General features: G+C 52.9%; 1 protein-coding gene across 1 annotated transcript in view; it reads right to left on the minus strand.

Moving 5' to 3' along the window:
• The window catches only part of LOC103256625 (dynamin-1), a 31,430-nt gene extending 30,913 nt beyond the window's left edge, over positions 1 to 517 (minus strand). Inside the window, exons 1-2 of the mRNA XM_021710599.1 lie at positions 446 to 517; positions 28 to 177 (exon numbers count right to left, since the gene is read on the minus strand). The gene's annotated coding sequence lies outside the window, so the exon portion shown is untranslated. The remainder of the gene's footprint in view (positions 1 to 27; positions 178 to 445) is intronic.
• Positions 518 to 7,551: the final 7,034 nt, after the last annotated feature.

Genomic DNA, 7,551 nt, shown 5'->3' on the forward strand with positions numbered 1-7,551 from the left:
GCAGGGGGCGGGGCCAGGCCTCCTCACCGTGCGGCGAGTAGACGCGGAGGTTGATGGGCACCGGCGAGATACCCTTATTGGTCCCGGTGACCCGGTCGGTCTCTGCCTCGATTTCCAGGCGCACCTCCTCGAAGTCGGTGAATTTCTTCCCCTTGCAGTGCAGGAACTCGGCATATTCTGCCCAGAAGCGGGCCAGGGAGAGGGAGTAGACGTCATGGTCCAGGAACCCCACTGGGTCCCATCTCCCATCAGGAACAACCCTCCCCAACACATAGCCAAGCAGAACCACCCGTGCCTCTGTTATGGATTTTTGTCCCCACTGTCCAGGTGGGATCGAGGCCCAAAGTCACACAGCAAGCAAGTTCAGCAGCTAGGCGGGCCCTCACCTGGGGACGGGAGGAGGGGCTGAAGAGGGCAGGCCAGGCTGCTGGAGGAGGGCGCATACCTGTGGTGGCATTGACCAGCTGCAGGACCAGGGGACGTCGGGTGACAATGCCAGATCCCCGAGGCAGGAAGTCTCTGCAATGAGTTGGGGGTCGCAGGAGGGTCAAGATCTGAGGGCGCGCTCTGTCCCAGGGATACCTGTCCTGTCGCGGGGCGATCCAAAGCTCGCCCAAGAGTGCTGACCCCACTATGCCTTAGCCAGGGACTCTGGGTTGCCAGGAGGAGATGGCAGCCCAGAAAGGTGGAAAAGACCCTCCCCCAAGTTCCTTAGGTCACAGAACGTATGTATCTGAGCTCCCCTGATCTCTCTCCACACGTCCTGTGTTGGTTCTGAGCCAACAGGAAGTCCTTGCCAAAACTCAGCCACTGCCATTCAGCCAGGGAAAAACTGAAGCATGGAGTGTCCCAAATGCCTGTATGTCCAGTGGCCACAGAGTAAGTCCCAGGAAATACCCCCTCCCTCCCTTCTGCTGTGGGGAAGGGCAGCATCTCACTTCCCCTTTCCCAGCCCCATCAGGCTGGGGTTGAGGATGAGGGGGAAGGAGGAGGCCAGGAAAAGAAATCATGCCTACGGCACACCAGGCGCTTTGCGGGAGTCTCACGAACTCCATCCAGTAGCCCCAGGAGGCAGTGGCTGTTATGATGTCCATTTTACAGATGAGGAAACAGGCTCAGAGATGTGCAGGTTGCACAGCTAGTACCCGGCAGAGCAGACGCTGGACTCAGATCTGTTTGACTCTGCTGCAAAACCCCCTGCCCTTCAGCCCCCTGTGACAGACTGAACAGAGGGGTCCCCAAATCATCCCCTGTCCCCAGACCTGGCAGTCTGTACCTCAGACATCTGCTCGTGCTGATGTCAACCTCAGCTGTCCTTCTGTCTGACGCTTGTGGTATAGTTCTCTGTCCAGTCAGCTCCTTTCACATCCTCCCTCCCCCCTCCAGGCTGGCATAAGCATGAGGGCGGCGGCCTCTCCCAGAATCGAGCTGTCAGGAATGGCAGTCATGGGATCCCCAGGGCCTGGGAGGAGGGGAGCAGGCCAGAGTCCCAGGCACCATAGAGAGCCTGCCAGCCACCTTATTCATGCACATGGAGCCCCAGGCAAGGAGAGGTCACACTCAGGCACATATAGGGTACAGGCGGAGGCAGAACCCAGGCCTCCTGCTTTCAGCCCAGAGGCTGACTCAGACTCACAAGTCTTCCTGCGCCCCAGGGACAAAAGGTTGGGGACAACAGACTAGGCCCAGAGCTCCTAGGTTCAAGGCCTCCTGTTGGGGCCCTCCTCTGCCCCACCTCTGGGGAAGCTGCTGGGGTGGAGCCGGCCACTGTAATGGGGAAGGAAAAGGATGCTAAATCTGCATTGATTCATCATCGCTACATGCTGGCAAGTGCTTTTCACACTTGCCAGACTGCAAACTTCAGGAGGAGAGGGCTGGCATCCGTCTGTAGGCCACGGTATCCTGGTGTCCAGGACAGAGCTTAGGATATAGGAAGTGCTCAATAAATTCCGAATGAATCTCCAAGTCCTTAAAACTGTGCTCTAACAGAAATGATCATTTTATAGATGAAGCCACCGACACTCAGAGAGGTGAAGCAACTCACTGAAGGTCACGCAGCCAAGCAGGAATTCAAACCTGAGTGTCTGTTGGACCCCTAGCCATGGAACTGCCCCATCCAACTGTGCTGCCTCAAGCTGAGAAACCAGGCGTGCTTTTTATGTAATTCAATTAAATGCAGTCTGTGCCAGGGCCTGTGTTGGGCCCTAGGGATGGGAGAGGATGAGTCAGACAGTTCCCCACCCTGAGGAGCTCAAAGCATGGTGGGAGAGACCGACAAGTAAACAGATCACGCAGTGCAGTGTGGTAAGTGCTAGAACAGAGGTGTGCCAGGCGGCACAGAGGGAGGGGATGCACAGGGGCGGGGGACTTCCTGTTTCCATCTGTCCCATCCTTACTCAACACCTCCTTTGGGGGCATGACTTTTGGGAGTCCCCCAGGGCCGTGGAGATAGGACAGCTGTTCTCATGGAGGCTGGGGTGGGTGTGGGGCCCGGGGTCCACCCTCTTCTCCACCAGCTCCTCACCCAGGAATGCCATGGCAACTACTGTTGTCATGGAAACCACAGAGGGGCTGGGAAGGGTGGGCTCCCCACAGAGAGCCCCCCCCACAGAGATGTGGACCTTCCCTGGAGTTCTTCCTTAAGCGACCTCCCACTGAACAGATGGGCCCACCCAGCCCTGGTGGGCCTGAGGGGTGGGGATCTCTGGGCTGCCACATAGGGGGCTCCGAGATCCCAGGGCCCAGCTGGGGAGGGTGGAGTGCGGTCAGGGGCCTGGGCCAGCCTACCCTAAGTCACTGCTTTCCTGGGGCTGCTTAAAGGACGAGTGGCTTCTGGGAGGCAGAGACTAGACTAGGGTAGGGCCACATTTGGGAGATGAGCTCTTCCTCAGACCAATCTCCTGGGTTGCTCAGGTGAGGGGGTACCCCATCTCTGCTATGGCCCAGGTTCACAGAGGGAGGCCTTCACGTGGCCTGCATAAGAATTACCTGGGCGGCTTGTGAAACTGCCGAGGAGTGCCTTCTGTTTCCAGCCTAGGAGGATCCCCAGATTTCAGCAAGAATCCAAAATCCTACAGAGCCCTCCGCCCCCATTCCTCTGGGTGCTAAAATGAATCCCAGGGTTCCAACTATGAGATGGTGGAAACCAAGGAGAAGCTTTTGGGGTTTTGTATTTTGAGTTGGGGTCTCACTCTGTTCCCCAGGCTGGAGTGCAGTGACATGATCACAGCTCACTGCAGCCTTGACCTCCTGGGCTCAGGCAATCCTTCCACCTCAGCCACCTGAGTAGCTGGGACTACAGGCGTGCGCCACCATCCCCAGCTAATTTTTTAATATTTTGTAGAGACAAGGTCTCACTATGTTGCCCAGGCTGGTCTCAAACTCCTGGGCTCAAGCAATCCTCCTGTCTTGGCCTCCCAAAGTGCTGGGCTTATAGGCGTGAGCCACCGAGCCTGGCCAAGGAGAAGCTTTTGGAAACTATTTGTTTTCCCTGTCATTGTCCAAGGGTGGAACCACGGATCAGAGAGGGCAGGGAGCTGTGAGGCCATACAGTGATGGGAGAAGTGGCTGAGACTGGACTAGGACTACGAGGCCTGCTTCCCAGTCCACGCCTGGACAGACCGTGGGAAGGACCAGCAGGTCCCCACGCCTGAAGGGTGAGCTCCGTGCTCACTGCTGGCTCCCATACCTGGCACAGGTCTGGCACATAGTAGGCGCTCAGGCAATTCTAGAAGGAGGACGAGTGACTCAGTGACTCTTCAAGTCTCTCCTTTCATGGGGACATACTGTCCTGCTTTAGTGCTCCATTAAAGGGTTCCTCCATGTGCCCCCTCATCCCCCAGTGGGGATTTGGGCCAGACCCAGCCTTCAGCTCCTGGCTAGGCTGAGGGAAGAAAGTGTGGGTCCACCAGCCTCAGTGGCCGTGTGCTGTGCCCAGTGTGGGAGGGATGGATGGTGACATGCCAGCGCTCCCCACTCAATTCGAGCAGATGGTGGTTTCCCAGGGAAGCCATGCCCCACCATCTGTAGAGGCCCCTTCAAACCTGAAGCCTCGGTAGGATAAAACAAACACTGCTTGAGACCTCTCAACATCTTGTCACCCCCAGAGGTCTGTAGAGAGGCTGAACCAAAGGGCTGAAGTGGGCTGGGTGTGGTGGCTCACACCTGTAATCCCAGCACTTTGGGAGGTCAAGGCAGGAAGATCACTTGAGGCCAGGAGTGCAAGACTAGCCTGGACAACATAGTGAGACCTGTATTTTTAAAAAACAAAAAAGTTTTTAAGGGCTTAAGTGATCCCTGCTCCTATTCTAAAACCTGCGACTTGGGGCCAGAGCTGGGGGATCCTGGTTCCCAGGTCCTGCTGAATGCACATGACATCAGGAAGTGGCATGCTTGACTTGGGCGAGTACTCAGTGGTGGTCATTCTCCTAAGTCTCCTGTTACTTGGGCTCTGATGCCAGACAGCCTTGGCATTGAATGTCAGAGCTAACCCTTAGGAGCTATGTGGCTACAGACAAAAGACCATACCCTCTCTGAGCCTCAGTTTCCAAATCAGTAAAATGGGTTGCTGTGAGGCATTTAGGAGCTGAAGATTGAATAAATAGTGGCTATTTTTAAAAAATAGTGGCTATTATGAAACAATGAAAGCCTTTTTTCTTTTTTGAGACAGGGTCTTACACTATTGCCCAGGCCAGAGCGCAGTGGCACAATCATGGCTGACCACAGCCTCCAACTCCTGGACTCAAGTGATCCTCCCACCTCAGTTTCCCAAGTAGCTGGGACTATGGGTAGGCACCACCATTCCTGGCTAATTTTTCTTTTTTCATAAAGACGAGGTCTTGCTTTGTTGCCCAGGCTGATCTCGAATCCTGGCCCTAAGCAATCCTCCTGCCTCAGCCTCCCAAAGTGCTGGGATTTCAGGTGTGAGCCACTGTGCCTCGCTAATGACAGCTTTTTTTTGCATGCTGAGAACACAGGCTGGACTCCCATCAAGTGATGTGGCAGGGAGGGACTTGGGAGGTGGGTCTTCTGGAGGCTGGTCGCAAGCCTGGGGGTGGGGACAGGATATTTCCAGCCAAATCTTGCCCCTGGAAGGTGCCCCCTGAAGCAGGGAGCTGGGGCGGGGGCGAGGGAGTGGGCCAAGAAATACAGTCTGGAGGAGGTGAGGCTGCCCCAGCAACAAGTCCCTTTCTGTTCCCGCTGCCCCAGGAGGCCCTGGGCGGGCCCACATCACGGTCCATGAATTTCAAGCTGAGGTTTGAACATGGCAGGGATGCCTGGCCTTGGCTTTCCTTGATGTTCTGAGGGCAGGGATAGAGCCAGACATGTTTGCTACCACACCCCAGCACCCAACACGGGGCAGATGTAGCAGGCTCCAGGACACCCTTGTTTCCCAAATGAATGATTGGAAGATGAGCTCTTCCAGCTTTTCCCCATCAGCCTCATGGTACAGGAGTGAAAACTGAGTTCCAAAAGAGGAAGAGTGTTGCCCAGGGTGACAGTACAAGTTGGTGACAAGGTAGGACTAGTACTAGGGCTAGTTCTACCTGACTCCAGTTTGGTGCTCTCTCCACAGAAACCATTTTTCCTATTTCCCCATTATTTTCCATTTATTTTTATTATTTTTCATATTTTATATTATTTTTATATTTAGTTATATTTATTATTTTTAATATATTATTTCCCATTTTCCTACTATCTTTCCTTCTTCCTATCCACCTATCCTTCCTACTTTCTTATTTTTTTAAATAGAGACGGGGTCTTGCTGTACTTGAACTCAGGCTGTACTTGAACTCCTGGGCCCAAGTGATTCTCCCACTTCCATCTTCCAAAGGGATGTCAGGTGTGAGCAACCACACCTAACCAAAATCTTATTTTATTTATTTGGTAGAAAGAGGTCTCACTATGTTGCCTAGGCTGGCCTCAAACCCCTAGGCTCAGGTGATCCTCCTGCCTCGGCCTCCCAAAGTGCTGGGATTACAAGCATGAGCCGCTGCTCCCAGCATTCTTCTTTCCCTCCTTCCTCCTTTCCTTCCCTCCTTCATTCCTGTGTTGATGACTTTTTATTTTCAAAATAGCAATAGATCTCTCTTTTGCCCCTAATTTTAAAAATCACATGTTCTTGGGCCGGGGCGAGATGGCTCAGGCCTGTAATCCCAGCACTTTGGGAGGTCAAGGCGGGAGGATGGCTTGAGGCCAGAAGTTCAAGACTACCCTGGGAAACGTAGTAAGACCTTGTTTCTACAAAACATTAGTGGGGCATGGTGGTGTGCGCCTGTAATCCCAGTTACTCAGGAGGCTGAGGCAGAAGGAACACTTAAGCACAGAACATCGAGTCGGCAGTGAGCTGTGATCATGCCACTGCACTCCAGCCTGGGTGATAGAATGAGACACTGACTCAAAAAAAAAGTAAGAAAAGACATGAAATGTTTAAAAAAGAAAAACCAAGCATCATCTCAACACCTAGAGAGAAACACTGTAAACATGTTGTTATCAATAATAACAATCATGGCTAATACTGACAAATTGCTGACTGTCAGCCCGGGGACTCTGCCAGGGACTTGAAAATCTGTATCAGTGTGAGATTTCTTTTGGGGGCGATGGAAATGTCCTAAAATTAGATTGTAATGACGGTTGCACCACTCTGTAAATATACTAAAAACCATTGAATTGTGCCCTTAAAATTTTACATCACATAAACTATACCTCAATAAAGGTATTTAAGAAATCTAGGGCAGATACTGTGGCTCAGTCTGTCATCCCAGCATTTTGGGAGGCTGAGGCGAGAGGATTGCCTGAGCCTGTAGGTTTGAGACCAGCCTGGGCAACTTGGTGAGACCTCATCTACCATAAATCACAAAAACTAGCCAGGTGTGGTGGCGTGCGTCTGTAGTTCCAGCTACCTGGAAGGCTGAGGCAGAAGGATCACCTAAGTCCAGCAGGTCGAGGCTGTGGTGGCCATGAGCGTACTGTTGCACTCCAGCCTGGGTGACAAGAGTGAGACTCCAACTCAGAAAAAAAGAAAGAAAGAAAGAAATCTACATCCTCTGGGCTGGGCACAGTGGCTCACACTTGGAATCCCAGCCCTTTGGGAGGCTGAGGCAGGAGGATCACTTGACCCCTTGGAGATTGAAGTGTGAGACCAGCTTAGACAACATGGCGAGAACCCCAGTCTTTATTGAAAAGAAAAAGAAAAGGAAGAAAAATAAACCTACATCCTCTGGAATGATCCTTGTATAGATGTGTGAAATCCGTGTGATCAGTCTCCCCATCTTACAGGGGAAGAAACTGAGGCTCAGAGAAATGAAGTCACGTGTTCCTCAGGTGCCTGCATGCACTCTAGGCTTCTGTGCATCCTTTGGCAGCTTCCCTACTCACTTTACAGCATGTCATGGACACTTCCAAACTTATTCAACATGGAGCTATATCTGACTGGGTGTGGTGACTCACACCTGTAATCCTAGAACTTTGGGAGGCAAAAGCAGGAAGATTGCTTGATCCCAGGAGTTTGAGGCCAGTCTGGGCAACATAGCAAGACCTCACTTCTACAAA

The sequence above is a fragment of the Carlito syrichta genome, unplaced genomic scaffold, assembly GCF_000164805.1.
Source record: "Carlito syrichta isolate Samal-C Ts95f unplaced genomic scaffold, Tarsius_syrichta-2.0.1 Scaffold290737, whole genome shotgun sequence".
Taxonomy (NCBI): Eukaryota; Metazoa; Chordata; class Mammalia; order Primates; family Tarsiidae; genus Carlito; species Carlito syrichta.